This window comes from Neodiprion fabricii, chromosome 3 (assembly GCF_021155785.1).
Source record: "Neodiprion fabricii isolate iyNeoFabr1 chromosome 3, iyNeoFabr1.1, whole genome shotgun sequence".
Taxonomy (NCBI): domain Eukaryota; kingdom Metazoa; phylum Arthropoda; class Insecta; order Hymenoptera; family Diprionidae; genus Neodiprion; species Neodiprion fabricii.
This window is the reverse complement of record NC_060241.1, coordinates 28009824-28028188: the sequence shown is the minus strand read 5'-3', so window position 1 is coordinate 28028188 and position 18365 is coordinate 28009824. Positions and strand designations below refer to the sequence as shown.

At 40.7% G+C, this 18365-nt stretch overlaps 1 protein-coding gene across 1 annotated transcript in view; it reads left to right on the top strand.

Annotated features, from left to right (window-relative positions):
* Positions 1–18365, top strand: part of LOC124177400 (cadherin-87A) — a 164999-nt gene that overhangs the window by 118413 nt on the left and 28221 nt on the right. The window lies entirely within an intron of this gene.

The window sequence follows — 18365 nt, the reverse complement described above, 5'->3', positions numbered from 1 at the left end:
GGAATAGAGAATTACTTCAGTTGTACAAATTGACAATTGTTTGAAAACGATGAACCAATTTTTCTGCAAGTGAAATTTTCCTCTCTGAATATTAACAACTTTTCGGTGTGTCGGGGAATTTTTTCTCTTCGACGACTAAACAGAATTTTAACGCGAGACTAAAAACTGGAAATTTCACTGTAGGTAGATAGGTAGTTAGGTTGGTATGAGTAGTTGCGAAAGAAACTGTTCGTCATATTCTCCGAGCATTAGCATTGCAACAAAAGTCGACCCTCGTGCGTTCTTGAAAAAGGTTTGAAACTCATTTTAAACTATCTACGCCAGGGCGTTTCATCCATTCCATCCATAACTTTCAACTTTCTTCAGTTTCAAGTTTCGAGTTTGAAAATCGAATTGCAAAATAATGAATCTTATACCGTAACGTCGGTATAACCGCGCCCGATCCAAACTCAGACGTGTGAATTTATCTTCAAGGAGTCAGCTCGCTTTTGCGGTGCAATCGAAAAACTGAATGAAACCCCGCGAACGATTTTCACCGATGAAATCACATGGACGTGCACCGGTTCTAAATCCCAATTAAAATGTATCGATCGACCCGCAAGTCGCTCTGAGCGCGATGCATCGGACACCCTTGGAAGAAATTATACGGACATATAGCAGGATATAGGAAGGAGACGAAGAACCGGAACCGCTAATTTGAATACAAACGAGTTTAACGGCCGAGGAAAGCGTAAAATGTGAAATGGCGGAAGGAAGGAAGGAAGGAAGGAAGGAGGGAAAAAAGAAGTATCGCATAACGTAATTCTAGCTCGTAGGTAATACGTTCGCAGAGAGGATATACGTATCTACCTAACCGATGTAATACCGTGCAACGCACGTCAAGAGCAGCGAACCTGGTATATACAGAGGCGGTTTGGGGGATGAAATATAGATTAAAGTTATGGACATATATAAGCAGGCATGGAAGAGAAAGAAAGAGAAAAGGCGTATATAGAAGGGTGCGCTGCCGTCCTGCATACCAGGGCATTCCTAATATGAAAATGCCCTGAATAGACGCATGCCTCGACGAGCTGAGAGAGAGAGCGAGAGAGGGAGAGGGAGAGAGAGGACGGTACGAAGGTAGGAAGGGAGGAAGGGAGGGAGAAAGATTTCTTACGCACAAACTTCAAGTTCGAGCGAGCACTTCGCGGCAGACTTTCCTTCCTCCTGAAAATACTCCCCGTCATTCGTTAAACCTGCGAAGGCTCAAACTTAAGTTGGATGAATTGCCATCGTGCCTAGGTGTGAGTAATGAAGCGAACCGGGTCAATTCGGGTACTACGAAAAAAGTTTTTGACCCTGGTAGATCTTTTTCGGATGGGATTTCAGTACGAAGAAGATATAATCTTCGGCGAAAAATCCGTGCGATGAGTGACTTCAAGTAGCAATGGATTCGAGGTAACATTATGTTATAGCTGAATGTTGTGCTCAAAATCTGCACATAGTGTTTATCCGAATTTAATGTCGAGAACGAATTAATTAGGTGAGTCAATTTCTGCAGTGGTACAGAAGAAGTACAACTGAAAATTAAAAGACTACAGTCCAAGTTCTCAGGGTCTGTATGAAGAGGATAATCGTGTACTCTGAAAATATTTAGGTACTTATCTGGTATATAAAATCTGCTCGAATAATCTAACAATAAGGTTAAAAATTTCTTCGTCATGCCTGAATCATTTTGTATAACAAATACATATTTATGTAGGGCATTGAAGGGAACTTAATTATAAAGCAGAAATCAATTTTTGATAATAATCGTTTGTCAAATTGATTCGAACCGTGAAACAGCCGGGATATAACATGATTTAAGGAAAAATATTTTATCTTACGGATATTTTCAATAAAACAAGCTATTATCTAAGTCTGATGCTGCGGACAAACTGCAGATTGTGAACTTATGGACGCGACGGGAATATTCTTTTTTCGAGGTAAGGCGACCTGGGCAAAGACACGCCGCTACGCCACCTGCCACGACATTTTTTATTTATTTATTTACTTATTCTTTTGATTAATGTGTTTTCTAGTAGGTAGTTGAAAAACTTTTCGCGACACCAGATGTTTGAAAAATTCTTTAAACTAGAGTGCGGGCGCATCCGACCTTCGTAGTTCTGCGTAGTTCTGTTTCCTTTCTTACTTTATTTTAGAACAGCGTTTTCGATATTTATTATTGATACACTTGGCAGCATATTTCAAAATCGTATTATAACTTGGTAAGAGAAGGAAAAAATTTGGACTCGGAGCTGCAGTGGAACTTTACAATGCACAGGATTAAAAACCAGAATATTAGGTATTTGAAAATAAAGTTATCAAATATTGTAGACTTACTCTAATTTAAACATCCGTCTACGGTAATTTTTGTCAAAGTCATAACGGTGAAAAACATCGTATCAAATACCAATTATTATCTGAAGCAGTAAACATTCATCTAGATGTCCGGTAATTGAACGCACATGACGTAACCCTCGACTTCATTTTCCTGTTGGTGCTAAATAAAATTGAGTAAGTATCGATATTGAAAGAATACCGAGCCAGTCGAGTAGAGATTCCAGTTTTCGAGTATCCGGATTACCCGAACGACCTGGATCCACCGGATCCAACGCTTCAAATTTAGATATCAGGATTATCCGGATGGTTCGAGTAATCGAGTACATGGTTATCCATACTATCCGAACTATTCGAATAGTTGGAGCGCTAGATTTATTTGGATACTTAAACCATCCAAATAATACCAATAGTTCGGCTTCCTACGCGAGTTTCGTGTTAAGATAGTTCTACTACAAGTATTACGGCCACGTGTTAGTTGTAACTACTATTATGTGTGTACTCTTAAAAATGTTTGCGAATTCACTGTAGATTCTCTACGCAGAAGTGGAGGAAGCGTGCAATTTCTGTACAGCAAAGTGGAATTTCCGTAAATTCCGTGTCAACTCGACAACTAACTCACAGTCACATAAATTTTTTTTGCAAAAATACATAACAGTTTCTCAAATTACGTCAACTTGTTGTGTGAACGTAATTTATTTGCAAATTTTGTACAAATTGTCCTGGAAATACCAACTATCGGGATACTGGAACTGTACGGACACTCACTCTATCCGAATATGCGAATTACCCGGGTACTCGAACTATCCAGATTTGAAGTGCCATAACTAACGGATCCGAGTAATTCGGATATCGGAATATCCGGATAGCTCGGATCCACGTGTAAGCACTACAGTCGAGTGCGTTTGATTTCTCATTTTATTATTTTGCGGCATTGTCGGAAAGGCCTACGTACAACCATACAATGCAGGCACAAACAGACCAGTCGCGACAAGTGATGGATTGGATTGAGTGACTGTGTAGTGTAAAAGGGAAAGAGAAACACAGAGGGGTGAAATTGGGGAACGAGAAACCCGCGGTGTTCTACGTAGGAAAATCCTCTCCCTCTCCGAAAACAACGAGGACCGGCGCTTCCGATGCTACCTCGTCGCGACGCCCACGATATTCGCGAACGGCGGGCCGCGACGTGAAATTATGAATACAAATGGAGCCATCGCTTCATTCGGTCCAAGGGAATAACGGGATTAAACTGGCTTCCAAACTTTCCTGCAAAATTTACAGGATCATAATCTCTATGAATCGATATATCGGTTATGGGGTAGCACAGAGTTTACCCTGCACGTATACACACGTTATATTCATATATACCGTATGAATATGAATGTACCAGGTACCTAAACAGACAATTGTTCGTATATACTGACATGTCGGCGGTGTTTTGTGAAATATCGGGTGTATTTTTTATTTTTTGCAATTCACGCTGCACGAAGTAACAAATAAAGTGTAAAAACACAAAAATCAGAATGTATATCGCATGGACATCATCGCCTTTAACTGCTTAGTGATATTCTCATCTACACCAACCGTCTTTAATACTAGAGAATATCTCGTGTCCTGAAAAAAATCATACGAGGTCTAATTATTAAATACTTATAAATATATTTGTAAGGTTGAAGATTGGCAAATGCTCCCAAAGCGCGAATACCGAAATGTAATTAAAGTTGGTACGGATGCTACCAAATATTTGCATCCCTGGAGAACCAACTCTAAATTTCGGAAGGAGACTTACCCTAAAGGTCGAACACCCTTTCCGTTTTAGCACGAATTCGGGAAAGTGTGGGTAGCATGCTGCCTCCTCGTTTTTGGATTAAATACAATGAATGTGCAATGCGTATAACGCACAGACGAGAGGATCGATAGGAAACGATACAATTAATTAATATAAATCCAGTGGAATCTGCACGGTCATTGGCCGGATTTTGGCTACCATCAATAACGTGCCGTTATACATATACGTATATGTTATGTGTATAGCTATGGCGGATGGGTTGGAGGTGAGCCGAGCGGACCTCGGCCGCCCGATATCCCGATAACTTTCGGCAAGATTAGGTTGAAGTATAATGGAGGGATTGTTAACACGAATTCACGTTCATCAACTCCAGACTCCCGAGTCTAGACACCGGTCTGCACGGAGAGAATAAAAGAGCAGATCTTGCTAAAAACTGCAGGAAAAGAGGGACACGTCAGATCTCTTGGTAAAATATACTTCGTCAAATGCAGAATTTACTCTCGAAACAGTGAAAACCACTGTGTGTGAAGTAAAATCTGCCACATTTATAGCGAAAGATGTAGTTTACATTGGTATTTTTTACCGGAAATCTTGATGTACCCCCTCTTTTCACACAGTTTTGGGTAAAATTTGCTCTGTTTCTTCTGTCCGTGTAGTTTCTGCACACGGTTCAACGATGCGGCCAAGGCTTGCCGACCAAAAAACCGAAATTCATTTCTTCTCTGTTCCGTCCCGTTGTATACGTATAACTGTATTTTCATCGACAATCTTGATATCGCGATGTTACGACAAGCCGCGTGAAAATGATGCATTATCGTTTCGTTTGGGAGTCGGGGCGATTGAGATGAAATCGATAAGCCGAACAAGCCGAGAAATATCGAAGGGTTGCTGCTTGGAAAAAAAAGCGAGAAATCGAGGGAAGTATTAATAAATAACAGGGCAATAGCCGAACCTCTGGAGCGGACCTCGCGGGTTGGGTCGTATAGAAATAATGCCTAATCAATAATCAGCGAGGATTTCCATTAGTCGACTACCAACCCTTGTGGGTAAGGATTCACCCGACTGGATGTATACCCCCGGATATACGGTTGTATATAACTTCGCTCGAGATTAACAGATCTCCAACGTACCGATTGTTGATACCAATTGACGTTAATCTCGACGTGTTTGAATTGCCTCGCGAATATCGCTTAGCCACCTTCTCCTTCCTTTGCTCTCGTCTCAACAATTACGCAAATGAATGCAGCTTCGGTTTCGGACCGAGAATTGAAGAGGAAGTAGGATGAAATGAAATGATCGCCTATCGGGCTGGAGAAATTTAATTTATACGGAGAAAAAATTCTGGATCTTAGGGAAAAATGTGAGTTATGCGCAGGTGGATTATAAGGTATTCGGTTACTCGAAATTTTAATTATCTGACTTTCCTTTGTCGAGGCCGTTAGAATAATGATAAGCTAATACAGGTCTTGTATTTATAAATTATTAATGAAATTATAACCAACTAATTTCGAATTTCACCTTTTCATGAATGATATTAACTATACCGGAGTAACATGACATATATATTATAATTATCTTCTTCTTATGACATACGCGGCTGAACTGCCGTACAATCGTTTCTAATTGTGTTTATCAACGGAATTCCTCGTTTGGAATGGCTTGATTGAATTTGGACCGTCAAGTTGGCTGCAAAAACGGAAATAATGAGATCGTTAACAAAGTAAACAACGTCATATGACACGAATTAATTTTTTTACTACGTTAGAAAATTTTCTACAAATTCTCAGATAAAAACAGAGGCCCAACCGAATCGGATGCAGTTTTGCAAACTTGTTTGATTACACGTAGATTCGCCAAAAAAGAAAAACAAAAAAAAAAAAAGAAAACACAAAGCAATGGCATACGTTATATTGGCAATTGGTTCATTTCTACTCTGCAGAACTGTCATTAATTTTCATCGGTCTGAAAATACAATTTTGTCATTCGTTTTCTTGGGAATAATCATATATATTTGAAAATATAGCTTGCAAGTATATACCCGAATACAAGAGGAGGGATCGCGTAATTCCGTTACAAATCGGTTTGAATTTCAAGAAAGTTTTCCCTCTGCAGAGACACCTACCAACAAGCAGCGAGAGAGTTAATGTTTCATACTATCGTCGAACGAACTTTGGTTCTCGAGTAAGAACAGCGTTTCGTTTTGATAATTTATTCACAACCAAAATTCGCCCCTCTTTTTAGCCTCACTTTGTCTCTCTCTCTCTCTCTCTCTCCACAATTAGGTATGCAACTTTTAGACGAACTGTATTCCACTTTTCGGTGACTGTATGTACATTCAAAAGATCCGGGCCATTTAATATACGGCCCTCGTTAAGCCACGGGCAAAAAGGAAGTACGCAAATTGCTGCAGCACCGGCTGCCAGCCGCCTAATTGTTGCGCAGAATTTCCATCTCGTGCAATTCTCGTTGAAATATTTTCGATTCGTTACGCGGTATGTTGCCGCGTGTATAACACCTTTATAGAAAACCGGAAACGAACGAGTATCCCACCCACCGTTCGCTCGGTGGCGGTCTGCCTGCTGCATGTGCTTTCAAAATTTCGCCCACACTGCGCCGCCGGCTGGCTGCAGAATCGCCGTCGCGGAAAACGCGGCTGTAAAATTTAGTATCGGCAGTAATTTACCACCCTTAAACCCTTCAGGCTACCCGCTTTGGCGTATCGTACCAACGCTCATCTAGGAGTGTATATCTATATATATGCGTGACAAAGAGGGGTACGTTACACATTTGCGGGCGTAAAACTGTGCCTGGTGATTATCAACACTGCACGCGTGAAACGCTCTGTTTCAACGTGTGTGCACATTTGGCGGGGAAGTATTACAGAGCTGTTCGAAGCATTATTATAACCTGGAGCACTTGCGGTTTTATTTATCGCGGCTATTTTCCCGCAGCGTCCCTCTAGGCTTTCGCCGTTCGCTTTTCCCCGCCCCTCTCTCCCGATCCGACGTTTTTCTTTTTCTTTCTTTTTTCATATTCTTTTTATCTCCCGGTCCCTAATTTTTTCGTCGTTTCGTCTCTCGCTCTTCGCGGCATCTGTCGGCGCTGCCGTGGGTGCGCCCATCATCCCCCGTTCCTCACCCATCGCGGAAAAGTTTCAAACTCCATCCCTTCCACGATCTTCTTATATACATACATCCCCCACTTTTACTCTCCCGCAGCTCTATCACCGAGGCATGACGAAGTATCACCTTTTAGGGGAATTACATTAACAAGTCTAAAATAAACGGAAGGAGTGAGACGGGAGATTGTTCGGAGCCAGCATTCGAGTCTTCCGACAGAACTCGGCTGTATAAGGTACTCGACGAATCTCTCCTTCCATTTCGAATATACCTATGCCTTGCCTACTTTTTTCTTGTTTTTCTCCCCACCGACTTTTCCGTATATTTTTTCTACCTCTGTAACCCTCGCGACTGACGTCGAAACGAGATCTAACCCAGTGAACAACGTGTCGCCAGTTTCTTTTTAGTTTTTCACTTTATGCCAGAAACATGTTAAGAACATAGACGTTGTTTTACATACTTGCGAAATGAGAAATTTCCGTCTCACTGTAGACGGGAAAGAGAGTTCAGAAAAAAATTTCTCGAGCGTCGGTAAAGTTCTTGGAAACATTTGGGTGCCGGTTGAAAAGGAAATCCTTTTCTAACGCCGAGAGGGGAAAAAAAGTATTTTCCTAGTCTTCCGTAGGTACATTATCTTTAGTCGCATGTAATACGGCGCAAAATTATTGGAAGAACATCTTTTACACAAATATACTGGAATTCCTAATTTAGCATTTTAACAACGACGTGTATGTGATAAAAAGTAGATCATTCGCATAAATGCCGGCTTCTTCTTTTGAAACAACCGTCAAAACCAAACAAAAAAAAGTATCAGACGAATCAGCATCATCTAATAAAATAATAGTTTGGAAAACTGTTGAAGGCTTATTTGATCGTTTTTGAACCAGAAAGATTGCTACAGCTGAGGTTCTCGCGTAGAAAAATTATACGCCACTTTAATCGTTTCTATATCATTCGTACTTCAGGAATAGTGTATGGGTAATTTCGAAATTCAATTAGCTCGCAGCTAGGCGAAGTGCCATCGATTCCTACCTTGGCAGTAATTACGCGTCAAATATAATCTTGCAATCGATTTAACGCGCTTGGCATTAAGCTACTCGAACAGCAGTTAAATTTCACGTGGATAAACCTGTTTTATGTGCCAAAAACTTACACTCACTTTCACTTCATCGACCTGGATTCTTATCACATATTCGCTAAGTGTATTCCATTTTTCGATCATTAAACGTTCGGATTTGCAAAGATTGCAGTTTTAGGAGTAAGAAACGGACTCTGTATCGCGACTTCGGAGAATCAGAACGGAATAATAGGAAGTAGTGTAAGACGCCTTGCGTGCTACTTAATTCAGAAAACTTTAAAGTACAACTTTTAGCACTTGGAGCTCTGCCGCGTAGCGGTTTGAATAATAAATAAGATAGCGATAATATGAGCCAAGTGCATTCCGTATTCAAGAGAATGCTATAGTCAGTCTTTACCGACCGCATGGAATGTCAAGTATTTTTACTATTATCAAAGCCTACGAACCAATGACGTGGAAATATCGCAGTGAGCGCAATTCCATCTTGCATCCCGAACGCACTTGAGATATCAAATCATTTTACCGATGTCGGAACTTCGGTCGATTATCATAAGGAAATCATGTCCAAGATATTGTTACAAAGGGTGAAATCACCCGTTTTGTCCCCTTTTTAATGATCTAGTAGTCATCATAGATAAAAGATGTTTATAAACCTCTTATGTCTTTCAAAAGAATAAGGTTGCTGCCTCAATCAACATTATTGTAAAAACAGTCTATCTCGAGACTTTAAAAGAAGAACTTCGTCACAAAATAAATCCTTTTCCTTTCTTAATTAATTTTTCGCTTTGTAACAATATAATAAGTAAGTAAACGGAAAAAAATTAGTAAACCTATAGCAAAAAATACCATGTAAAAGTATGACCGAAACGCTGTGGGAGTCTACATCCCCATTTGTATGACTCATTTCCGATGTATTTTACTCGAAACACGCACAAGGGGCTCATGCATAGTATCAGCGTCCAACGTGACTCCCTGGAGGAATGAACTATTCTTAAAATAACAATTTTCGATGCATGCGGACAATTACAACGCACGGAAAATGCGCAGCACACTCGCAATGATGTGAATCTTTTTCCCATTCTCCACTTCTGTTCTCTTCCGTTCTTCTATGTAGATTAATGCTCTGCATGCGCGTAGATTCCCGCAGACGCATCCTGTGTGTCGAAGTGGCGCATAAAGCCAGACATCCGTGGATGAGATCCGCAAAGAAAATTATGGTAATTCGTTCCTTCACCCTGCTTCGCTGCCGCTGTCCGCCCCTTTCAACACGCTTCAGCCCCCGCCATGCTAGACTAGTTCGTAATGATAGCGGCGAGATTACACCTTCAACTTTTCTCAACAAGTTTTAATTACATGGATCCGTGAGCTTCTTACCATCTGTCCGTCATAATCGGCGTGTATTAACGGCACGATAAATTCCAACCCTGATATGTTGGATATATCATACATTTTTATATTTATGAACTCGTTTACTGGTGGCGCATATTTTTACAAACGACCCTCCACTTCGTCGGATTTCACAGTAACGCCGTCATTTTATCATGTGCCCGTGTAATTTGTTTGCGGTTTTCAAACAAACTCCGTCTATAGTCGCATAATACACTGTTCAATTTACCGGATATTCGTACAATATATTCGACACGGAGTTCCACTGCACAAGACCGTATAAACAAACTTCGAAATAATGGTAAAACGATGCTCTTCCAAATCCGCCGCGAAGTAAAAGGTGGAAATTGCAATGTACGAAACTCAATCACAAGTTGGTGAAAAATATGTATGAGAAAAAATGTGCTTTGGAATGAGAATGAAATATATTATATACATATATATTTTTTTTTACCGCGAAGTGTCATTTGTATTATATATACGTACACGAATATTATACATACATTTGATGAAAACGAAAACGAGAAATTTCCATGCGCAGCATGAATGATGAGTCGACGAGGGTGGTGAAAAAAATTTGCGTACAAATGAAATCTGAATATGACTCGCAACACCTTTTTCAAAATAAAAAAGGAAATCACATTAAAAAAATCAGCGGATATTGCAAAATTGTCCGCCTCGCCGCAACGGATTTTTTTGTCTCCCGATACTGAGACTGAGTTTCTCTCAAGCAAATTACCTTTACGAAGAAGCTCCCGGTCTAACAATAAGAGAGTGTGAAAATTTCGCTTCGCTCTGTACGGTAATGTAACGAATTGTTACTCGAGAATTATATGCCTCAGTGGATATATCAACGAGGGTTGCGTTTCGGCCAAGGTGAATCCGAGCCCTCGCATTGTCCCTTGCTATATAACGTAATACCTAGATTACATTACACACTGTGTTACTCGTTATAGGTATACACCAACCGGAGACAATTTATTGACATATACTGGACGACTACGGTCGAGACCAACGATGCTGACGCTAATGTCCGAATCCAATTGGGTTGATTTTTCTCTCTCGACGAAAGTAGAGCGCCAAACTGTCCTCGCAATATTAAAAAGTCGAGACTCTGTTTCAGTTAACTTTGGCCAACTCGGAAAACAGGTATAAGACCGATCAACTCGCATTGGCATTATTTTGCGAAACTCTTACAATTCATTTTTTCTTTGACGGGTGAAAGTTCGCCGATTAAATTCATTAGAGAGAAATTAAAACGTACCAGGGTGCTTTTACATTACGCAAAGTTAACTCGTACCGATCCCGTTAATAAACTGAAACTTTTGTTCTCCGGAAATATTCATGTTTGTCGCTTATATCTGCACGAATTCGAATACCAGCTAATTACCGGGGGTAGGTTGTCGATTAAATAACACTGCAAATTCACGATACTTCGACATTTCCGAGTTCTCGCGTTTCTCCGCCGCACCGCAGCTGGGTTAGGTATACCTAATTACAAATTACTAATTACTTATAAGGTAGCACGTTCCTCCAGAAGTAAAGTGAACCGTGCCGCAGCGTCCACGACCCTGTGCCGTTAGCTATAGAATTAGTTTTTATAAGGTTGCGGCACCTCTGAGATGGATGCAAATGCTCGCTAAAACGTGCCGGTGAATTAATTATTTTTTACTCATACTCGGAGCTCGTCGTCAGCGGCTGCAGGTTGCGGAAAAAGGCATTTCTGCTTTCGCGGTTGAACTTTCTTTTGGACCGCGACCGGTTTAATTCTCTGGAATGGCACCCACGAGAGAGTGAGAGTTTGCTTTCTTTGCCAACCGTTACACCCACCTATTCCGTTGCACGCCTATGCAAATGCCCCGCCGAATGCTCTGGCATTCCCATTAAAGTCGAACTTTTTCTAATTCCACGGATTAGGGGAACCGCAAACGTTTTCCCACAATTTAAACCCTGTCTGATTGTCGGAATATATAAGACTCACTAACAGTCGCAGTAAATCAACCCGGCTACACCGCGGCTCTCGTTTTATCGACCATGTAATGCTACATTCGTGGAAATTTCAGCACCCGCACCGTGCGTTGTGTAATAGTTTGAAATTATCATGACAGTTTTCGCCTGGGAATCAGTCACTCTCGACACTCGTTGCCTCTGCATCGCTCCTAAAATATCCGCAAAATCCATTCAGTCGTACAAAGTCATTAGTAGCAAGGGAAGAGTGAACCAAATCTAGCGATCAAATCTGACTCGTTTCTGCAAAATGCTACTTGATGAAAAAAAAAGGAAACCGTAAGAGAAGAAATACACTGATTATCAATGATATTTAAAACGTCATTATTTATTTTATTCAAGTGTAAAAAAGTACCTTAGATAGACAATTTTGCTGACGAAATGTGCTTGATAAATTCGACCAATTCATTCTCCGTCCATGTAACGGAGTTCTGAAAAGTCCAATGAAATTCGAGTTATATACCCTGCTATAAAGACTCCTGAAGCATCGCGAGTTTTCCGTGAATTAACATAAAGACTGATTTTTTAAATAAAATCTTGTGAACATTTCCAAATTCCATTGCAAGTAACGTCTTTCACAGTAATTATTTTTTTCCTTCTCCTTTTAATTCGAAGTGACGATAAAATGACAGCTGTGGGTGTAAGTGATAAGATGATCGTTGGATTTCCGAGGGTTTTGAGGACCGAAAACGGTTTTCAGATTATAAAATCCCCCCCCCCCCCCCCTCCGTAAGTTCATTAAGTGAATTAATGTCTGCGCAGAGTTTGTGAAAAAGTGTGTAGAGAGGTTGGAAGTTAGGTAATAAGGATGATAAGATTGACCGTGATTAAATAGAGTTATACCAAACCAGCGAGTTGGTTATGCGACAGAATTATATGTGGCGCCATTCCGCGAGATTTCAGTGGAGTGGTGTGGGGTGAAGATATCATATTATACCCAGAGCCACCCCCGCAACCTCGTAGAAAAGTATTCAGGTGAGCTCTGTTAGCCAGAGGCGGTACGAGCTGCGTCATCTCAGCGAGCAACTGGCGTACATCTGCCGTTCGTCGAAACGCTAAGTACACTTGATAGCGCAGCTCTAATTAAAACTGCATGCCTTCTTACCTGTTTTTAATTGTCCTATTATTCTATGCGTTCGGCTTACGCCGCATCTAAATGCATACGCAGTTATACTCGCCCACGTTGTTGCCTCAGATTCGAAATGAAATTCCAAGAATCTTGCATTTCGCCTGTGTAAATTCTGAAGTATTCGACAGAGTCGATAGAATGTGTCTGAAACGCATCTGAAGGTTTCACGGCCAGAATGGGAACTACGAGGATTGGCTTGAAAAAGAATATGGCAGATCATTTTTTATTTTGTTCTTTGTTTAGAATGGTACAAAGGTTCATGAATCAGACTGTATTGTTACGTGTGGAAGGTACGATTCATCCAGCTCAGGCAGTCCTGATGTATAAACTTGAAAAAGCGGTTATCTTGCAATAAACTTTTTATGAGTACGCAAATTTTGGCGTGGAAAAAAAAATTGTTTCGATTAGGGCGGATGCAAATGATTTACGTGGGTGGAAGGTTTAAACACCTAAGTTATTACACCGTAGAAATTGGATTTAAATGTTTGCCTTTCAGCCGATTTTCACCCAAGTCCATTGTACTATATGTATACGTATTCTCTTTTCTTTTTTTTTTTTTTTTTATTTTTCTTAAAATCGTGATAACCTGGGTAGATACAACGTAGGTGGGTATATCAATCACGTCAGTGTAGATTTTTTACGTAGCATTATGATAATGTGAAGTTGAGCCTGGCGCAGAAGACGCCCTGATGATCAGTCCTGATGTTGGAAAGGCTTTTGCGCAGCATAAAGTATATTGCTTTTCAGATAACGGCACACCGGTATATGGGGGAGAAAAATTGAGAGTAAATACAGAAACTTATATATATATATATATATATAAAGCAAAACGAAGCTCGATGTGCCTGGAATACTATAGGCCGTTTTATCGTTGTTATTATTATCATTTTTTTTTTTTTTTTTATTATCACTCCCTTTCAGGATATCACAACTGTAAGTCTTTCGCGTGAGAAGTCGAAGAAGAATAAGAATAAAAAAGGTGTAACACGTTCGAAAAGTCACCTTTAGAATGCGGAACGAGAAGTTTATATAGTATCACCCCGAATGGAAACACCTCTTATTTTCATAAATTTAAAGAGGAAAAAAAAAAATTTGGAGGGGTGACATTCGGCGTACAGAGTTTCATGCCAGACACTGCCTGAAGGCTTGATGCGTGTGTGATATTCCTGAAACGCTATACAGCCTCGTATCAAGCTCATCGGTAAATAATTTACGGCTTAACGTGGTTGCAGAAACACGCGTGTTCATACTGATTATCGAATTGGGGTAAACGTATTAACCGTGTATAATACATACGCATATATATGCGTTTAATTCGCGTGCCTCCGCGTAACCTCTGCAGCGTTGCTTCTTGCCTTTGTAGAAACTTTGATTGTTTTTTTAGTCGGATCAATGTACGAAGCTTAAAATTTATAACGTCGCACGCGTCGCAAAATCTAGGGCAATCCAAGCTATACGAAGCTCATTACTGTACTTGTCAGCTCCCGTTCTATTACGTATACTACGCACAATCTAATGATGAGTACCTGAATGCGGTAGAGTAAATCCGATCAGTGCTAGTGAAAATTTCAATTTGCGGCTAATCTATTTGCTTATTCCGAACTTCGCTTCGCCCGCGTAACGAAGTATACACGTACCTACCTCGAGTCAGAGAAAATGGTGTAGATCTTTGTCTTTCAATTACGGATCATTAGGTAGGTAGATAAGGCACGTTGATTGATTCCGTGATGTAATTCGGTAACCGAAAAGTCTTTCAACTGCAGTGTCGTCAAGCCAAAGTTGGAATGGGGAAAAGTATAGGGTAGGTTATATCAGACCGCTGAATAAATTGGACCGTTCTGTAGGAAAGTATTACAAGGTAAGAAACGTAATTTCTATAGAATGGTCCAATTTACGTGGTGGTCTAACATATCCTAGATAATTTCTCTTATATGGTAAAACTTCGTTCATTTATGAAGACCAAATATTATTTTTTGAAAAATTCAGTTTCAGACCTTCTGAAACTCGTTTCAGTCCAGCGATCACAATCAATAGACGATTATCGTGTGCATTAATTTATTACACATTGAGGATTTTTCCACTCGTATAATTAAAATTGCGGCGTACTACGCGGTTGTAGTTGAAGTTTTGGAATCGAACAGACTTGCGAATTAGCAAAGTTAAATGATGTTGAACTTTATTAACGAAGTATTCCGATACTGAGACAGTTGTTTCCGCAAACCAAGATGTTTCGTTTTTTTCCATTTGAATTTATTCATTTTTTTATCACCCGCTTACGCAAACCAAAAACCGAAGAGACAAACTTACATACGATACACGTGTGCTTGCATGTTTAAAACTTGGGCTTAATTCTAGATTCACTGTTATATACTACTGTACACGAATAAAATGAGAAGTAAAAGTTAGAAAATGAGATTGTCTAGATGCAGTCAGTTCCACCACGAGTCGCGAACCTCAGGGTAGAAGGAGAGGGCCCTCGTACGGTGCCAGACTCCAAGTAGATGCTGCTTGGCCAGTCAGACGTCCGCAGCTTGCTGCTGTTGTGTATGCATAGGTATAAACATAGGTTGAGGACTGCTGCCTACCTCCGAGTGTACCGCACGAGTCTCTGACACGTGAGTAGTCAGAATCCTCGTATAGTCAGACACGGTGTTGAACTTCCACTGCCGCGCGCGGCAGACGTTCCTCGCGTTTGCTTACTATAGAAATGGTGTACATAAATGCAATACATATACTGAGGTATTATATTCGATATTTTACACTGAGAATTTATCTACCATGTCATCTGAACATTCGAAATCCGTTCAATTTGTACACCAAATCATACATACATAGTATCAAAGTTCGAAACCAAAGTTTGGATGTTCGGATATTCAGAAAGTGACGTCACCCAAATTTTTTTTCTCTTGACGTCATCGATCTATATAGACGAAAATCGGCTGACCGAATTGCTCAGTCTGGAAACGACCGCGCAGTAGAGCGGACGGATGAGAATCGCGCTCCGCAGATTTCGAGTACCGGGTTCTCTACCTCCTGCATTCTGCGCTCCGGGTTCGCTACCTGGTACAACTCGACTTCCAGGACAAGCGCTACGTGGTTCCTGCGCTCCAGTTCCGCTACCTGGTGGAACTCGACTTCAGGGACAAGCGCTCCGTGGTTCCTGTGCTCCAGGTCCGCTACCTGGTGAAACTCGACTTTCAGGACAAGCGTTCCATAGTTCTGGCTGTTCAAGTCCTCCACCTGTGTGCATTTTGTGGGTAATTAGGTTTTATATTATGATTCCGAAAGAGATATATTACTGTTTTACGGCTTTATAATATTTATTGCGAAATTACAATTATGGTGTATTGATATTTCGTAGTTTACAGCGATGATTTCCACGAACATAACTTGGGATTATTCTTTCCTCTTTCCCCCTCCGAGCATAAATTATCCGGCGGTGTATAAGCAGGGCAAATATAGGTATTTCAGGGGGTAAAAATATTGTTCCCGTTCGTCAATTAAAATGCAAATTAATGCGACAATCCAGCCGCGGAAAGAGAACAACCCGAGCGAAGAATGGGTTTACTTTCACTTCCGTAATACGAGAACTCACTGAGGCCTTGATAAAATATTGAATCGACAGCCCGGGATAACGTTCGGTCTCAATATCTTATCTTTAACGCTCACTTATCGAGGGGTTTGTACCTAATTTCGATCGTTGGCTCTCGGGCTCCGTATATACAATACTGTAGGTATATATAACGTCAATCGCTCGTCTTATTCCCCTTATTCTTCGGCATCGCGTGTTCGAGATGGCCACGGCCTCGTAATGGAGCGTCGACGCGATTCCAGGGGACGAAAATATAAAGCGGAAAGGTGATCGTCGAAAGGTATAATAGAGATAAGAAGGAATAAGACGTAGAGTCACCCGCGACGCCGACGGACCCTCGGCGTTCGTTACCGTCGATTTTGTCTCCGCTAATCGCCTCTGCAGATTCGCGGATAGGAGCCACCGCTCACCGTTTGGTTACCGAGATACGGCGAAATACAGCCACTGATAACGGTTCCTCCCTTGTTTTATTTCTATGTACAAAAATTCATCAAGATTGCAGAAAATGTTGCAAATTGATGTGGGGGTGGCTTCCCCGAATATTATGTATAATTACTGCAGTCTTTCACCTGTAATGCATGTGGTAAAAATGTAGCAAACACAAATACCTATGTAGCTGATTTACTTCAACTACAATGACGCGGCTAGGGGTGAGACATTGAAAGAAAACGGGGGCTAAAACTCCGTCCCGACGCTGAGTGCTCGGCATTTTAGCTGCACGGAGTGGAAACAAAATAAGGGACCACTGCTCAAGGCTCGGCATTTTCAAGACTTTTTACTTTTTTTTTTCATTCCTTTTTCGTCGGGAAAACGAGCGATTATCTGCAGTGCTTGTTGGAAGATAACAAGCAGCTCCTCCTCCAGCAGCCTAGACCGCTAACAATAATTCTATTTTAGGACTCCTGAATAGTCGTAAAAAGTACAATCAGCGTTATGCCTGCAGCGGTGTTTTGGCAGATGAGCAAAATGCGACGTAAAAAGCTCGTCAGAACACAATCTAAGTTTATCGTACATACCTATACGTATAACTTTATTAAGCATATCGGTATCAAACGAATGTTTGCTATCTGTGTAGATTGCAATTGGCCAGAATTAAACCATTCTAAATATATCTCTGAGCTTTAGTCTCTGATCAGGGTGCGTCGGAGACTCGAGAAACTCGCTGGATAATTACTGTGGGCTCTCTCGGCGCGGGTAAGATTCATGAAAGAGCTCGAGGAGAGATTCGAAATCGGTCCTAAACGTATCGTCCTACGCTACAAACAGTGAACCAGCAGTATGTGAATCACGATTCGTATGTATATAATGTTGTTACAAAGGGTGAAATCAACCGTTTTGACCCCTGTTTTGATTTAGTAGTCATCATAGATAAAAGACTTATAAAAGTTTTCGTGTGTCATAAAATTAATAAGGTCACCGCGCAACTAACATTATTGTAATAACAGTTCTGTTTCAGACTTTAAACTGTAAACACGCACTGCCATTAAAGCATTTTTCCTCATTTGCATTTTGCTGTCTGTTCGCTTCATAAGCTCACGAAGCTGTTCTGTTTATTCTGTAACGCTCAGTTCGTTACAATGTATATGACATGGGTATATACATCTCGACATTGAATCGTCTCCTTGTAACTCGACTTACTCTATCTTGTAATTATCCTATTCCCTCTCAAAATCGGATTCGAAATTCGCTTCAACTTCGGACAATATTTTGCGCTCACCGAAACATGTTATTAACGAAAATTTCAACGAGCCGAAATATTATATTACCATATACTTATAATTTTTGTAGCGGAATAATTGAATTTTTCTCTTCTATGTTCCTAAAACGCTTTGGTTCTTGCGAGTCTGGAAATCCGTCCGTCTAGAGAGGAGGCGGTATTGAGTTTATAAAAACGTTCCGATTACCAT